This window comes from Erinaceus europaeus, chromosome 7 (genome assembly GCF_950295315.1).
Source record: "Erinaceus europaeus chromosome 7, mEriEur2.1, whole genome shotgun sequence".
NCBI classification, from domain to species: domain Eukaryota; kingdom Metazoa; phylum Chordata; class Mammalia; order Eulipotyphla; family Erinaceidae; genus Erinaceus; species Erinaceus europaeus.
In genome coordinates this window covers 7,634,260-7,652,269 of record NC_080168.1, presented here as the reverse complement: position 1 = coordinate 7,652,269, position 18,010 = coordinate 7,634,260, and the positions used below count along the sequence as shown (strand labels likewise).

General features: G+C 37.3%; 1 non-coding gene across 1 annotated transcript; it reads right to left on the bottom strand.

Annotated features, from left to right (window-relative positions):
• Window positions 1–16,636: 16,636 nt before the first annotated feature.
• Window positions 16,637–16,741, bottom strand: LOC132539642 (U6 spliceosomal RNA). The gene has a single exon (XR_009550976.1). It is a non-coding gene; the product is annotated as a U6 spliceosomal RNA (small nuclear RNA).
• Window positions 16,742–18,010: the final 1,269 nt, after the last annotated feature.

Sequence of the window (18,010 nt, the reverse complement as noted above, 5' to 3'; positions counted from 1 at the left end):
AGCCAAAATGCTTTTAGAAAGATGACTGGATAAAAAAAGTTATGGGGTGGGCTGAGGGAGATAGAATAATGGTTGTGCAAAGAGACTTTCCTGCCTGAGGCTCCAAAGTCCCAGGTTCAATCCTACCATAAGCCAGAGCTGAGCAGTGCTCTGGTTAAAAAAAAAAAAAGAAAAAGAAAGAAAGAAAAGAAAAGAAAAAAGAAACAAAGAATTAAGGACAACAACAAAAAATGTTGTGGAACATATATTCAACAGAGTATTATTCAGCAATGAAAAAAGATGAAATTGTGTCCTTTGGGATAAAATGGGTAGAAGTGGTGAAGGTTATGCTTAGTAAAGCAAGCAAGGAGAATGGATTCACTCAGATAGGGAATATAGATAATGGAATATATGAACGTGAAAAAAAAAACTTATTTCCAAAACTTTGGTAGAACTATAGTGGTTATCTATGGGACACAGACTTTTGTTTTCACCATAGGAATGGTGAAAACAAATGAATAAAGGGGCCAGGTGGTGGCACACTGGGTTAAGTGCTTACAAGGAGTCATGTTCAAGCCCCTGGTCCCCACCTTCAGGGGAAAGCTTCAAGGGTGGTAAAGCAGGGTTGCAGGTGTCTCTGTCTCTCTCCCTCTCTATCTTCCCCTCCCCTCTAAATTTCTCTCTGTCTCTATCCAATAATAAATAACTAAATAAAACATTAAAAAGTAAATACATTTTAAAAAGAGAGAAATTGAGAAGGGGAGATAAAGAGGAAGAAAAAAAAAGAATGATTGTGTTTAGGTTATGCAGAGTAAGCAGAGGAGTTAAATAGTGTGCATTGAGTAATGCTTTGAATTCTGACTGGACTTCTGATTAGAATTCTCAGAATACCATTTCTTTTTAAAATAATAGAGTATTTTTAATGAAATTCAATAATTTGTTGTTTTAACATCTTGCTTTATTTTATCATTGGTATCTATTAAATCAAAAACTTGTCTAAAACAGTGACTACTGATAATATGTTGCAAGCACAGTTCCCTTCCATCTACCTGATTTCTCTTTCAATGTATCTCCACTCATGTAGAGTGACGGTGAGAACTGCTGAAATGTAACAAAAGGTAAGTGGGAAGAAAGCTGTTGTTTCAAGATGCCCAAATAAATGGGTGAAAACTTCGGTCTTCATCTGCCGTCTTTGGAGAAGATGAAATGTAGAGAGTTCTGATTAAAATATTCTTGGAGTCATTTCTCCAAACTCATGCACAAGATTTTCCCTCAAGTTCCCAAATTCCTGAACTGAAATATACCTACTCATCCCACAGTTGTATATGCAACACGGACAAAATTAATGAGGAGATAAAAGGTGAATTACCTATCTCTTTTCTGTCTTTCTCCCCCCTTTTTTCTTTCTTTCTCTTTCTCTCTCTCCCTCTTCCTCTCTCTCTCTCTCTCTCTCTCTCTCTCTCCCACTCTTCCCCCCCTCACTCTCTCTATATATATCAATTTCTCTATGTCTGTCTGTATATATCCAATAAATAAATATAGAAAAAGTAACCGGCCACAAGATCAAACCTCTCTGCTGTTAACCAGTTTTCTCTCTCTAGCATCCATTCCTTTTATTTATTTATTCTCCCTTATAAGCTACCAGTTTCTACTCTTTTATTCTTGCTAAGTAAGCATTCCTGAATCTTATAGCAAAATGCATTTTCTATTTCATGGTCATATTAAGGACTGAATCTGGGATCTTTGGTGCACCAGACATGGAAATCTTTTTGCATAATAATTATTCTATATCCCCAGCCCCACCTGTAATGGCTTTTACAACTAACAAAATGAATTTTTGAGAGCAAACACACAAGAGAAGTCAGCTATTGTAAAAATCCAGAATTTCTTCAAAGTCTAAATATGTCATAAACACGTTTATAGACCATAAACAGAATGAGAACTACTATTTTGCATCAACACTTTCACAGCAATGCTGAGTAAGTTACGGGGGTCGGGGGCTCATCATTCATGCATAAGTTAAAGAAGATTACAACTAGATCCAGTCAGTGTTAATTTTTACCTTTAATGTTAAAGAATAGTCACCGTCAACCATTATCTTCCAGTGTATAGAAATGTATTTGTTCCTTTTAAAGAAACATTTGCAGATTGTAGACTAATTAAAATGCACAAATTCAAAGTTTGTAATTTACTGATTCTTTGTCAGGCATGTTTCTTTAAAAATACTTACTGTTTTAAATGTCACTTCTAATTCTTCAAACCCTTTACTTATTTTCAACAGTGCACTGCTCAGTTTTGGCTTCTGCTGCTGCTAGGGGTTGAAGTCCAAACAGAACTTCAGGCACTGTTGTTTAATGGTTATGTTTGCATAACCATTAAGCTGTCTTTTTTTTTTTATCTCTCTCTCTCCTGGAGGCCATTTTTCTATTTTGTTGCCCTTGTTAATATTATTGCACAAGACAGACAGAAATTGAGAGACAGGGGAAAGAAAGATAGATACCTACAGACCTGCTTCACTTCCTGTGAGGTGACCCATCTGCAGGTGGGGAGCTGGGGGCTCAAACCAAGATTCTTAAATTCTTACCTTGGTCCTTGCACTTTGCGCACCCTGTGTGCTTAACCCACTGTGCTACCACCCGGCCCCTCATTAAGAAGTCCCTTCAACCCTAAAGCCTTTTAAAAATTTGTTCTGTTGGGAAGTTGGGTTGAAATATGCAGAAGAATGAAACTGGCATCAAATTGACATCATATACAAAAGTTAATTCCAAATGGGTCAATGATTTAGAAATTAGGCTAAAAGAAATGCATTTCCCAGACAGGACTGAGAGGGACAGAACATGCACACGTTAGCCTAACAGACTCCATCTTGGCTCATCAACCTTATTCAAGATTTTGTATGTTGCCAAAATAGACAGTCACATTATTTTCCTTATTTTATTTATCTATTTATTTAGTAGAGAAGACAGGAGAAAAATGAGCGGGGGAGGAAAAATAAAGAGGGAGACAGAAAGAGAACACCTGCAGTCCTGCTGCACCATTAGTGAAGCTTCTCTCATGTAGGTGGGGACTGGGGGCTTGAATCTCCATCATTGTGAATCGTAACACACGCCCTCACATCAGGTATGCCACCACCCAGCTCTACATCTATGTATTTAATTAATTTATTTGTTTATTTATTTGGTATGTCAGAAAGAAATTGAGAAGTGAAGGGGAGAGAGAGAGAAAGAAAAACACCTGCAGCACTGCTTCACTGCAAGAGAAAGACAATCACAAATCCTAAAATGATGATAAGTTTACTAGAAGCCAGTTTCAGCAGTCATCAATTAGGACAGAAACCAATGCATCAGTAACAGGGAGCACTCCCTCTCCAGCCCCTCTCTCTAATGTGTTTGAGTTCTTTGCAATAGTCTTATCGTCTCCATTCCCTAGCACCACATTAACTAAAAAATAAATAAATAACAAAAGAATAAAAGGACGTTGTGTTTGGTTATCTGTGTAGGGTTGAATCTCTCTTCCTGATTAATGAAATGTCTCACTTAAAATTCTCTAAAAATAGATACAGAGCCACTATTCAGGAATCTAGACTTGTCTGATGTTAAAATTGTCCTTGGATCTTTAGGGCTGTTCTTCCCTCTTCGTTAACGTGGGCTACTACCTTATAGGATGACTTTCTGGGCCTAACAAGATTACATCTGGAAAATTATATTTAAGTGGTACTAAAATGTAAGTACTAATTGTAAATCCTTTTGTGATTTCCTCTGGAACAAAATATAAAGCACTTGTGAGTCTAGGCTCAATCTGTTAAGCCTTGTTAGTAGAAAGGGAGAAACACTTTACAGATGCACTATTTAAAGGGGGAGAATTATTTCTATCGCTTTTTTAAATAGACAGTAGACACTTCTCTTTGATTTTAAACCAAGCTATAATGACTTCTAGTCGTTTTCAGTGTTAAGTGGTAGTTATATAGATCTATCCCTCCGCGAGCACAGGAATGGAACTCTTACCTGTGTATTTTGCGACATTATATATATTCCCTAATTAGAAAGTATCGGCCTGGAACAAGTGATGGTGCATCTGGTTGAGCGTAAGTGTTGCAAGTGTTGCAATGTGCAAGGAGGGACCCAAGTTTGAGCCCCTGGTCTCCCCTGCAGGGGGAAGGCTGCGAGTGGTGAAGCAGTGCTGCAGGTGTCTCTCTGTCTCTCACCCTACCTCTCACTTACCTCTTGATTTCTGGTTTTCCAATAAATAAAGATAATAAAACATTTTAAAAGAAGAACATCAGATCTCAATGAGATTTTGGGGCTCTTTAGAATGAGAACAGTAGTTACACCACTTTTTGATACTACTGTTAACAAAAATATCACAACAGTTTTTTGATGACAATCATGAATCTTTACATGAAAAATACTTCAGAATGTCTCTGTGAATAATATCAAGCAAGTATTTGAATTTCATTTGTCAGGTGAATAAAGCAAAAGACTTTAAAATTGTCAAAAGGATTATTAACTGCTGTCCTGTTGGATTATCTCAGATGTTAATTATCTTCCAGTTCGTGTTTAACTTTAGAATCACAACATTAATATCATTGCAAAGAATTCATGAGGTAGAAAACTACTGATTATTGTTCTGCAACTATCCACTAACTTCTCTGCCAATTCAGTTCAACATTTCAGACCTTGTCTGTGGGAGTTTCTTGAATTTTTCCTTTGCACAGGTAAGCCTGTTCTGGTCTCATTAGTAGGAATTATAGAATCTTGCTTGTTGTATATTTGCGTGAGCATCATAGTCTCAGCACTTTAAAATTTATTCCATAATGTATTATTATTGCAAAGAAATATGACATTAATTAAAGGGAAAAACACACTATGCAGAGCATAAATGTAATTTTGGAGAATGGCCAAGCCAGGTGGTAAAGCTTATTAGAGATATTATTGGAACTCCTCAGAGAGCATCATATTAAGGACATATTAAATCAGGAACATTTTTCAGTACTATAAATGGCTGAGGAGTGAATATAATTTTTTAAAATTATTTCTAATTAACAGAAGTTTAAGTATTTTATTGTAGTCTTAGTAATCCAAAATATTTGCTTAAGCAGTGTATCTCATTTTTTGATCATGCTATGCGTATGAAATGTTATGTACAAAAAATCTGAATGCCTTTCCCTGTTGCTCTGTCATTGTGATTTCAGTGGGTCCCCAGAGTATACTGTCCAAGGTTGTAATTCTAGAACTGCTAACAGCAAGCTGTCCGTTGGTCCCAAACCACTCCTTTTGCACAGGCAACCTAGAAATTCATGAGACTACCGCACTGAACTCCCGATCCATTTTATGAAGGAATTTAATTGTAGTATTTTTCAGCAGCATTGATTTTATTGCATACACAAGATTAAATGAAGCTTTAAGAATATTTAAATATGCCTACTCTTAAGATATCTTTTTTATTTTTCATTTTAATATGATTCTATGTTTTAAAATGCTGGTGTAATAAAAGCAGCAAGTTATGACTCAGACATTTGGTTGTGTTCATAATTGGGTTATGGACAGTCTAGCTTGGCAATACTTGTATGTTTCTATTCATTACAGAGGATGATTTACTGAGCATATCTAGTATGAAATCATTCAAAATATCTGTTTAATTCATTAAAGACAGTAAATATCTCAAGGACTTTGATCATTTCTACATTATCCTTGTGGTAACAACCTATAATTATTGCTGACTTATTTAAGAGATCGACTTTTAAGTGTGTTAGTAAAATAATCTGAAGTCTTAGCACTATGCATATTAAACATTATCCAATATTATTAATTTATCTATTCGTTCACTTTTAACTATCAAGTTTTTTGCTGCACTTGGCCCCTCTGTGGCTCTACTATTTATTCCCTGTGGCATTTTTTTTTCCTTTTTCTGCCTTTCTTTTCTCCCCTCTTTCTTTCAATGATAGAGGTAAGAAACATAGAGATACCTTCAGCACTGTCCCTCTGCTCATAATGTCTCTTCCCTGTAGATGAGGCCTAGAGATTTAAACCCCTGTTCTTCCTGATGTTAGTATGTGTACTTTACCAGGTGAACCATCACCTGTCCCATCTAGCCCTTTTTGAACAGTGTCCCACAATTCACGCTGATTTTCATGATGAATAAGGAAGACCTGTGGATGTTTCTTTGCATCTTTTAGATACAATAAATTACTCATGTATTTTCTTTAATATATATTTAGTTATATTAATGACATGAAACATAATATTTATTCATCTATATGCCAATCAATAATATGCATCTATATAGTCAAGATTATCACTGGTGTTCAGTGCCTGCACTAGATTCTCTGTTTATGGTGGTCACCCCTCCTTTTAATTTTTATTTCCTTTTTTCTGAGAGAGACAGAGAGGTAGAGAGGGAAAGCTCCACTGCTTAGGAAGCTTCCTCCCTACAGGTGGGAACTGGGAGATTGAAACTGCTTCTTGTATGTAAACAGTAATCTGTGCACTCCATTTGGATGATTATTAGGATTGTAAGTAATTTCATCATATTTAAAATGTTTTGATCCCAAAATATCTGAACATTACTCTATTTACACAAATTTACTAAACACACTGAGCTTCTTGACTTTTTTCTTTTTTTATTATCTGTATTTATTTGTTGAATAGAGACACCCAGAAATCAAGAAGGAAGTGGAAGATAGGGAGGGAGACAGAGACACCTGTAGCAGCGCTTCACCACTTGCAAAGCTTTCCCTCTGCAGGTGGGGACCTGGAGCTCGAACCCAGGTTCTTGGACACCGTAACATGTGCACTCAACCAGATGCCTCACCACTCAGCCCCATGGGCTGCTTGCTTCATAGCAAGGACTCAGTTATCAGCTTTTCATTTCTGCCAATGCTTTAATCTGAGAAACTACTGAATTATGCCTTCTGAGCCAGGTAAGAAGAGAAACCTTATATATTTACATGGCAGAATTAGGCTGCAAAGCCAAGTGAGGGCAACATTTCTGCAGCAATCATAGAACAGGAAAGCTTTAGGGCACATTTCCATATTTCCATTCTCATGCCAAGCTTTTGACATTCACTTACGCAAGTATAAGTAAACTAAAACCTCCTGGGGTAGGGAAATAAATAGCATAACGGTTATGCAAAAGGTCTCTCATTCTAGGGCACCAATAACCCCAGGTTCAACCCCAGCACTACCATAAACCAGAGTTGAGCAGTGCTCTGGAAGGAAAAAAAAAAACAAAGTTGCAAAATTACTGTTTAACTAACATCTGATTCAAAACTTGTCAGAATGGTCTGCAATTGCCTGGACTACTTACGAAAAGCAAATCGTGGCTGTCTGTATTCCGATTCGAGTGTTCTCTAATGCTCTCTCATGAGCTAATGTGTACATTTTATTAAATTATAAAAATCATACTAAAAACTGAAGCATAGATTGCCACTGTTTAATTCACCAACTATTCAGGCTTGATGCCAGCTGAGTTTTCTTAATAATGTAGGGAACTCTTAATGGCCCCAGTAATAGACTTGGAGGAACACTAGAAGAAACAGGAGAACTGGTCCAGACAGCCACAGGGTCAGTGGGCCTGAATTAAGGAGTAAAGTAAATGAATGAAGCTAGTATGACTTCCATAAACACAAGCTATACTTTTGGGTCATTCATCTCATTCAGAAGTTTCTCCATTCATTTCATCTTCAGCAGTGCTCTACCACACTGGATTCATTTATATTTGATTAGCTCAAGTAATTATTGCTTGTTAGTGTCTTTTTTTTCCAACTTCATTATTATTTTATTGAAGGATTGTAAATTTACAGGATTGTTGTCACATGTTCAACCACCTTTTTATACATAAGTAGAATAGTATTTACTTTTAAAAAAATTTTTCAAGAAAAGGGTGATTTTATTTATTTAGTTAGTTATTTAGTTAATTACCGTACAAGTAACATTTGGAACTGTCAGGGAAGGAGTTGTCTTTCAAAATGTAAATTGGGAGGATATACTATTGTTCACCAATAAATTTCCATTTTACCAGCTGCAGGGACTTGCCTCTAGCTGCCACATGGGAGTACCCACATGGGGAAGCTTCACCAATGATGGAAGTATACTGTGGTCTTGACCTGCCTCTCTCTCTTCCCTCTTCCCTCTTCTCTCTTCTCTCTTCTCTTACTCTCTCTCTCTTCCCTCTTCCCTCTTCCCTCTTCTCTCTTCTCTCTTCTCTCACTCTCTCTCTCTCTCTTCCCTCTTCCCTCTTCCCTCTTCTCTCTTCTCTTACTCTCTCTCTCTTCCCTCTTCCCTCTTCCCTCTTCTCTCTTCTCTCTTCTCTCTTCTCTCACTCTCTCTCTTCCCTCTTCTCTCTTCTCTCTTCTCTCTTCTCTCTTCTCTCTTCTCTTACTCTCTCTCTCTTCCCTCTTCCCTCTTCTCTCTTCTCTCTTCTCTCACTCTCTTTCTCTCTTCCCTCTTCCCTCTTCTCTCTTCTCTCTTCTCTCTTCTCTTACTCTCTCTCTCTTCCCTCTTCCCTCTTCTCTCTTCTCTCACTCTCTCTCTCTCTCTTCCCTCTTCCCTCTTCTCTCTTCTCTTACTCTCTCTCTCTTCCTTCTTCCCTCTTCCCTCTTCTCTCTTCTCTCTTCTCTCACTCTCTCTCTTCTCTCTTCCCTCTTCCCTCTTCTCTCTTCTCTCTCACTCTCTCTCTCTTCCCTCTTCCCTCTTCTCTCTTCTCTCTTCTCTCACTCTCTCGCTCTTCCCTCTTCCCTCTTCTCTCTTCTCTCTCTCTCTCTTCCCCTCCCTCCCTCCCTCCCTTTATTTTCTCTGTCTTTCACTTTCTGTTCTGAGAAAAAAATGTGAAATGTGTCACCCAGAACTGGTAGAATTGTGCATATGCAGAATCCAAGCAATAACACTGATGATGATGGAGATGATGATATTTCACTAGTAAGTGCAGGGTAGCCTTTTGTTGTGTTTTTTTGTTTGTTTGTTTTCTTTTGGCTTATATGCCTTTCAGTAATAACTCATCACTACAATTACAACTAAAATACACCACTGTAAAATAGCATCTGTCCAGAAATCTCCTAGGGTGATGGTAAGAAGAGAAAAATAAAGCCAAGTTGCTTATATTGGTAGTTTAACAGTGACATATTTTCAGAAGGTCAACTATTCACCTCCATGATTATACTGATTCTTACATGAAGTTTGTATCTTAATACAAATATATATTTTTTACATTTCTGTTTTAAATATACAGGCACTCTGTGGGTAAAAAAGGGATTTTTTTAAAGTTTTATATTCAGTTATTCTAAACTATTGTTCATATAGTTTTTATTAATTTTGTAATTTCAGTCCAAAACTTCTCACCTCAATTACAAAAATCATAGTAATCAAGAATGTAAACAATAATAAGTAGAATTCTTAAAATGCGATGTTAATTCTAGTCTGTTGTCTCTGATCTCTCCTGGGTCATGTCTGAGCAGCAGAAACTGTATTCTGTCCCAGAAAAATGCTTTATTCATGACTTTGAAAATGGCAAGGTCAAAAGGGGGTGGACACAATTCCATTCAATTTCCTCAAGTGGATAGAAGAGATGCTCTTTTATTCAAATGACAAGGACATTTGATCCAGAAAAGCTGTTGTCCTTTTTTTTCAACACAGGTACACTTCTTAAGCTAATAAATTCTGTTTGAAGATAGAATACTCTCAGTTTATCTCATATCATTTGTGGACAATCAGAAAAACTTTCATGTTCTGCCTTATTTATTTATTTATTTTGCCTCCAGGGTTATTGATGGGGCTCAGTGTCTGCACCATGAATCCACTGCTCCTGGAGGCCATTTCTCCCCCCCACACCTATTTTTTTTTTGGTTGCCCTTGTTATAGCCTTATTGTGGTTATTATTGTTATTGTTGATGCGTTCATTGTTTAATAGGACAGAAAGAAATGAGAAGAGAGGAGAGAAAGACAGAGAGAGGGAGAGAAAGACAGACACCTACAGACCTGCTTCACCGCCTGTGAAGCCACTCCCCTGCAGGTGGGGAGCCAGGAGCTCGAACCAGGATCTTTATGCCTGTCCTTGCGCTTTGTGCCATGTGCCCTTACCCCGCTACACTACCGCCAGACCACCACCTTTTTTATTTCTATCTCAGTTTGAATCCAGAGATAGTGGTATAAGACTACAACTTGATAGGAATGACATTGCAAATAACTATTAAAATTGGAGAAAATTTTGCATGGGTATTAAAATGATTTTGTAGTTAAAAGACACAAGAATATTTGAATTATCCCCCAGCTTCAAGTTGATCATCTTCAAATGTCCCTCCGTAGAGGTAAAAACAGAGTGCTTGCAAACAAAATAGAAGTGACAAATTTTATTTTCCTGACTCAGAGCAGAGGTCTGGGATTCTCAGCTGGAGAATAAGATTTAGACTAAAAGTGTCTTTATACTCAAAGTACAACTCTAAATCTCCACTCTTGTCATACTTCAGAAATAACTGTGGTAAAGACACAATCCAAATGGTAAACACTTGAAATAGCTTTGTTGTGTTGATATGTCTGGGTTGCAAAGAGCAGGGCACTAGATGATGCTTTATTAATCTCTTTGTTATAGAATTAATTTTGGATTTCAATAGAGTTATAAGAAATAGTATAGAATGGCCTGGATGAGGAAGTGGGCGGTAGCGCAGCAAGTTAAGCGCACGTGGCGCAAAGCGCAAGGACCCATGTAAGGATCCAGGTTTGAGCCCTTGGCTCCCCACCCTCAGGGGAGTGGCATCACAGGCGGTGAAGCAGGTCTGTAGGTGTCTATCTTTTTCTCCCCCCCTCTGTCTTCCCCCTCCCCTCTCAATTTCTCTCTGTTCTATCCAACAACAACAATAATAAGTAACAACAACGCCTATAAACAAGGGCAAAAAAAAAAAAAAAAGGCCTCCAGGAGCAATGGATTCCTAGTGCAAGCACTGAGCCAAAAAAAGAAAGAAAGAAATGGGCTGGTGGGCTGGACATGGCACACGCAGTAGAGCAGAAATGTTAGAACACACAAGGATTTGGGCTCAAGCCCGTAAACCCCTCCTACAGAGGGAAGCTTCATGAGTGGTGAAGCAATGCTGAAGGTATCTCTCTCTCTCTTCCTCTCTCTCTACTTCTCTTCACTCTCAATTTCTCTATCTCTATCCAAAACCTAAAAGTGAATAAAAATAAAATATAAATAATATAGACAAATTACACATATATGCCCTTTACCAAAGTTCTCCTACATGTGTTTCAATATGTACTTCAGTTCTCTCCTGTGTGTGTGTGTGTGTGTGTGTGTGTTCTACACCTTTCTTTCTCTGCAGAAAGGTCCTTGGACTTCATTGGTGAATAGATTTATATGATGATAGGTATCATACAGTCTAGCCATAACACTCGCTGATATAATCACTTTTGTGAAGAAATTCAAAGTTTAGTTAAAGAAAAATTCACTAAAGAAACTGCATATACTCAAACAGATGTGCCTAAGCCCTAGGAACAATCAGTGGATTTCTCTGACTGGCCTGCCTTCAGTTTGGTCTAAGCTTAAATGGTAAGCTACATGCACAGGAAGAATACACATTTGTAATTTAGGAAAGAAGACACCTGATGAATTTCCAACATTTTCAATTAAGAGAAAATTGGGTAGAGGGTTTCTAATAGTTTTAGTTTACTGATAAAGTCTATAACTTTAAAGTATCCCTTGGTGTTACGTGTAAATTTTCTTCAAGCTGTTTGTGTCATTTGGGAAGATGTTAAGAACCAGAGGTTATTTGAATTTCTTATCCCAAAAGTGTTAGGAGGTCAGGCTAAGTTAATCACCTAATGTTTCTTTTTCCAGCAACTTTAGCTGCAGTGGGGCAGGTCTGACCTGTGAATGCTCTAAATGCTTCTATTGATTTTCTCCCTGGGGTTCTTCAAAACAAGACAAAAGTCTGATAGATTTCAAAAGTTTTAAGTCATCTTGGTCAGAGCAGAGGTAGACAATTTACAAAGGAACAAAATGGCACACCAGGTTAAACACTCATAGTACTATGTGTAAGGACAAGGGCAAGGTTCAAGGTTGGAGTTCAAGGCTCCGGGCTTGCGGGGGGGGGGGGGGGGGGGGGTTGGAGGAAGTGTTTCACAAGTGGTAAAGCTGGTCTGCAGGTGTCTATCATTCTCTCTCCCTTTTTATCTCCCCTTCTTCTCTCATTTTCTCTCTGTCCTATCCAAAAAAAAAGGCCACCTGGAGCAGTGGATTTGTAGTGTTGGCACCAAAGCCCAGCAATAACCCTAGAGGCAAAGAAGAAAGAAAGAAAGAAAGAAAGAAAGAAAGAAAGAAAGAAAGAAAGAAAGAAAGAAAGAAAGAAAGGAAGGAAGAAAGGAAGAAAGAAGATGCTACCAAGAAAGAAAGAAAGAAAGAAAGAAAGAAAGAAAGAAAGAAAGAAAGAAAGGAAGGAAGGAAGAAAGGAAGAAAGAAGATGCTACCTATTTATCGGGAAAGAAAAATTGAAAAATATATTTCTGACTAGTCTTGATACACAATAAGGATTCTAGGGTTTGTTGTTGTCATTTTTTAATGTGAATTAGCAACCCTTTTGATCAATAAGAAAATGACATGGTATCATTTAAATTTTTAAAAGATACATGAGGAAAAAGAAGTATCTTGGTTATATAGTCTTACAGCAAATTTTTTTCACTATGCCAGAGAAGTCAGTAAATATAAATTCCCTGCCTAAAGAAAGGTCTCCACCCACCGTACCATCTGTACAAGCTGTATCAGTCATGTTGGGTTATAGACTTGATGCTTTCATCCACTGTGTTAATCCTTTTACTCCGTAAGGTTGTGCATAGATGTTGTTTTCGCCGGGCTGGCTTCACAGGCGGGTAACAGATGACCAGGGACTCATGGTTGAGCTGTAGGCAGTATCTCTTTATTCATGCAGGACGCAGCACAATCTAAGCCGAGCTGAGCTAAACTAAAGGTACAGTACTGTAAAACTCACAATGCTGTCTTTATATATACTTGCCAAGTAAGGTGGAAACAGGATGTGACATAGAGAGGGTGGAGAGAAAAGTGACTGGTGAAAATCAGAGTGTGACAAAGAGGGGGCAGATTAGGCGAGAATCCTATCACTGAACCACAAATGCCCTGGAGGGAGGGTGGAACTTGTTAACAGTGGTTATGTAAATAGAATGAAGTGGTTATGTAAATAGAATAGTGTTAAGCAGGGGGGATTTAAACCAAATGAAACAGAAGGGGTCTCATGCATACCAACACATAGTTATGGTCTTGGTTCACTAGCTTACAAAACTGCTCATTTAATCACAAGGTGGATAAATTTGGCATGAACCAGCTAGTGGCTTGACTCATATTTGTCATAACAATGAAGAAAACTACAAAAGTCTATATCTTACTGCCAACAGACAATTCAAAGCAAGGGATCTTGCAAATTTACTAAGCTTTTTAATGACCAGCTTTATTTATCCTAGAATTAAAATGGAAGGTATATCAGAAATTATGTCAATGTTTGTGTTTATGGTTAATAAAATAACTTTAGTTTTTTATAAACCTTGCTATGCAGTCATTTATTCATGTTACACATTTAAGATGGTATTATTGTTAGTATTTTATTATACAGTAAACACTGTCCATATTCACTTACATTCTTCCATTGGAAGTGTAAATGTCAGTCGGACTTTACTCCAGTTTAAACAACAATATGCTTATTTACATAGTTATTTGTTTATCCATCTGTCAACAAAAAAACAAATAAAACAAAGTTCAGGGGAAATTTTCCATGAATAGTAGCTAGAATAATTCTCAATAATAGGTACATTTTCCAAAATAAAAATTAACAAGTCCTGTCATCAAATCATTAGAAGAGTCATTAACAATAATGGGAATCATGTAATTGCTTTATTTCGCTAACATTGACAATAAGGTAAAGAAATGTGCTCCAAGGGAATGATTCAAGAATAGCCTAAAAGTCAAAACTAGCTAATCAGCTATTTTTCCCTGGGTAGTAGAAGCAATAATATGATTTCTTTCCTGTCATAGTATCAGGAGAACAGAATAATGTGTTTCAAGCATCACCTGAGAGAGGAAATAGGAACAATTTAAAAACATTTTCATTATGTTTAGCATAATTTCGTTGTCCTTCAGCAAAAAAAAACATTTCCTATCAGGGAACTAGATTTCACCATTCTCTTCAAAGTGACTTGGAGGAGACATGAATAGCTTGAATAATTTCCTGCCAGCTATGTACAGTTATTTTTTTCATTGCTTTCTGGATTATTCCATAAAAGAAGACTTGGTTTTACCTAACATTTAGAGTGCAGATATCATGCTTCTGTCTTAGAGCAAAATGTGCAGTGAGTAATTTTTTAAGAGGCCCTCATTAAAATGTCTGTGCAAAACAAAAAACAAAAAACTCTTCTGTGATGCAAACAGCAGCACTCCATTTATTTACATTGAACTTGGTGAAAGAGAGGAACTTGGGCCATATTGAAAATAACTGATTAAGGTGTTCTAACAAAACAGAGAATAACAAGAGAAAATTATTGTCCAAAAGAGGGACTTAGGGATATGTTTGAGTAGTTTACTATAAATGTCCCAAATCCTACTGAATCCACTATAACTATGCAGTCTGTATATTCCCATTTGGTGCATTGAAAACAGAAGTTGGTTTTATTCTCTGATTCACAGCCAGCATCTCTTTAGCGACCAGATAACAGACCTTATTAGTTCTGAGGGAAAGATGACAAGGATGTGATAGAGCTCATCACACATCAGTCGAATGACTGATATCAAACATCTATACAGAACCGGTACAGATCTACAAAAGAAACAAAAATAATGCAATAAAAGAGTGAACCAAAAAACGACACAGTTTTCTAAAGTAGAGATACACATGACCCACAGACACATAAAGAAATACCCCACTTCCCTTATCATTAGAAAAATGCAAATTAAAACTATATTGAAATACCATCTCATGCCTAAGAGAATGGCTTCCATCAACAAACCAGGAAATGACAGGTGTTGGAGAGATTGTGGAGAAAAGGGAAGTCTTTTACATTGCTAGTGGGTATGCACACTGGTACAGCCCCTTTGGAATACTATGTGGAGAGTCATTAAGCCACTAAAAATGGAGTGAGCTTATGACCCAGAAATACCACAGAAATACCACTCTTAGGCATTTATCCAGTGGACACTGAAGCACAAATTAGAAGAGACATATGTTCATATCTGCATTATCACAATAGTCAAAGAGTGGAAGCAGCCTAAATGCCCATCAACAGATGGCTAGCTAAGAATTATGGGGTCTAAATCCCATGGAATACTACTCTGCAATAAAAAAAAAATAATATTGGTTACTTTGGAACAAAATGGATGGAAATGGAGTTGATCATCTTTAGCAAAATCAGTAAATAAGTAATGAGATCAAAGATAACTACCACATTGTTTCACTCATATGTGGAATCTAGAGATTTGATTTACATGAATTTACCAAAAACATTCAAACAAAACAGAAACAAGCAATCTCTTTGTAAGACTTGTGAGAACCATGGTGGTTATCTTTGGGAGGTTGGAAGGTGGGAACATAAAACTTTGGTGGTGGGTTTGACATCTTTAAATTAGTAGGCAGTAGAAGACTAGCATTGGAAGGAGTGAGCTATTTCTGTAAAGCCAGGGAATTTAGAAGCATCTCAAAATTTCTAGGTTTTGTCATCATCATACCACGTGTCCCCATCTCAAGTCCTAACTTCTAAAACATCCCAACCATGATCCTGACCTTGGCAATAGTAGACTTGGTAAGAACGATAATTCAACCTTTTCTGAAACTTTGTATTATAATTATATCCTAATATGACAGTCAGATATCCCTGGCCTCCAGCTGCAAAAGGCAGCACTCATTTTACTTATGGCCAAGTAGACTGACCCTTTGATTTTCACATTTTACCTTACATAGTTGGTTAATTGTCGTAAGCATTTCACTCTCTTTGTTCAATGCATCAATAGCACCCTTATTTCATTGTCTTTATAATGGATATTTTCCTCAAACCTGGGCAACCTATGAGATCTTAAAGTAACTGATGTATTACCATCTTAGCACCCTATTCCAATCCATCTACTGGGAATATATTAAGAACTACCCTAGCATAAGATGTCAGAGGTCATCAAAGCTCCATATATCAGTGAAGCAACTCACCACCTTGTCAGATGTTTGGGGTGGGAGATAGTTCTAAATTCCAGTATTTGAATCTGTTTTCTTTGACCAATAGCATTGAATATGTAAGGCTGAGTTCCCCCCAGAAAACAGACTCTGACACAGAGATCTGAGTGTAGGAAGCTTATTTCCTTAAGTTTTCTGTAACAACACCTCTAAAGTAATGTTTTTTTTTAAAAATGGTGTGTAACTGTCCTCACTGATACTCTGACAAGCACACCCAGGAAACAGTCACCAAGCATGTTGCCAACTCAGCAGCTCACAAATTTGCATGCTGTAAATCACAGGTCAAACCTACCTCAAAACCATCTTCCTTGGCCCACAATGTCTATCTTCTAGTATCTCTTACTTTCATGAGTAACAGCATAAGCCAGTGGCTATCATAGTTGAATTATCCATGTCTCCCAAACTCATTCCACCAACTCAGTCAATTTCTCTATGTCCTAAATAACTCTTTCAAATAAAATAGGGATCATTTCAAAATCTCTGTGTCATTATTTTTCAGGGTCTATGCCAGTCCTCTCTGCATCATTTCAATTTTAGTCTATGTGTACAAAAGCCAACAGCATTCCAGATAATTGAGTCATGTCCACTTTCATCTTTGTAACTTTAACCAAAGAAATGACCATCATTGTTTCTGGCTGAAATAAAGTTACATATTTTTCATAATAGGTTTTCTTGCCATCCTAAACTCTGAAGTTTAGACAAGGATTAAAAATGCAAATATTATCATATTACACCCTTCTTCAAACCTGTAGTAGTGCTCTTGCAATATTCTTAAATGCTCACATCAGGCATCTCATGTTCCAGTCTTATTATTCCAAATGGGCTGGGGATACATCAGTATTACCACATTCCAGCTATAAGAAGTTGCTTGGCAGGAAGAAGAGAACTCAAGAACCATATTTCCCAGAATCCTTTTCCATGTTTTGAATTTGTAGATGACAGGTGTTTGGACAAGATTCTGAAAACACTAGAGAGGGAAATCTTTTGTCCTTCTGAGGTTGTAGCAGCAGAAAAACCTCAGCAGCAGAGAGTAACCAAGTTTCTAGCAAGTTCTTGAAAATCATATGTGCTGTTGGAATTATTGAAAACAGTTTAGCCTTTCTCTGTTCTTCAGTGGTATTTCCCTCTGATCTTCAGAGACTGTTTTCTTGGCTTTCAGATTAATTTATATAATCCTTGTTCAGCAGGCCTTCCAATGGTTACATATACCCTGAGAATTTCTGACCCACTTTATAGAGAGTGGTCTCTATTTCCATGACCAAATCCTGATTGACAAGAGCTTTTATCCTAGAATTGGCTTCAGGAAACAGACCTTAAACATGAGAGTCTAAGTTTGCTTCAAAAGCCTGATTAAATTTAAGGGAGAAAAGACCTCATTACTGTTATACTTGGGTTTCTTTCTTTGATTGCCACCAAAAAATATACCCAGATACAAGTTTTAAATATAAGCAGTTAATCAGAAAGGCAATCTCAGAAAACTGTTAAGACAGCTGAGAAATGAGAGATTATTATTTTTTATTCATTGTTGTGAGTGATTTAATATTGATTTATAAAATTGTAAGATGGGGTGTTTTTAATTTTTTTATTACTATTTATTTTCCCTTTTGTTGCCCTTGGTGTTTTATTGGTGTTGTAGTTATTATTGTTATTGTTGTTTATGTTGTCGTTGTTGGATAGGACAGAGAGAAATGGAGAGAGGAGGGGAAGACAGAGTGGGGGAGAGAGAGACAGAGAGACACCTGCAGACCTGCTTCACCGCCTGTGAAGGGACGCCCCTGCAGGTGGGGAGCCCGGGCTCAAACCGGGATCCTTACGCGGCTCCTTGCA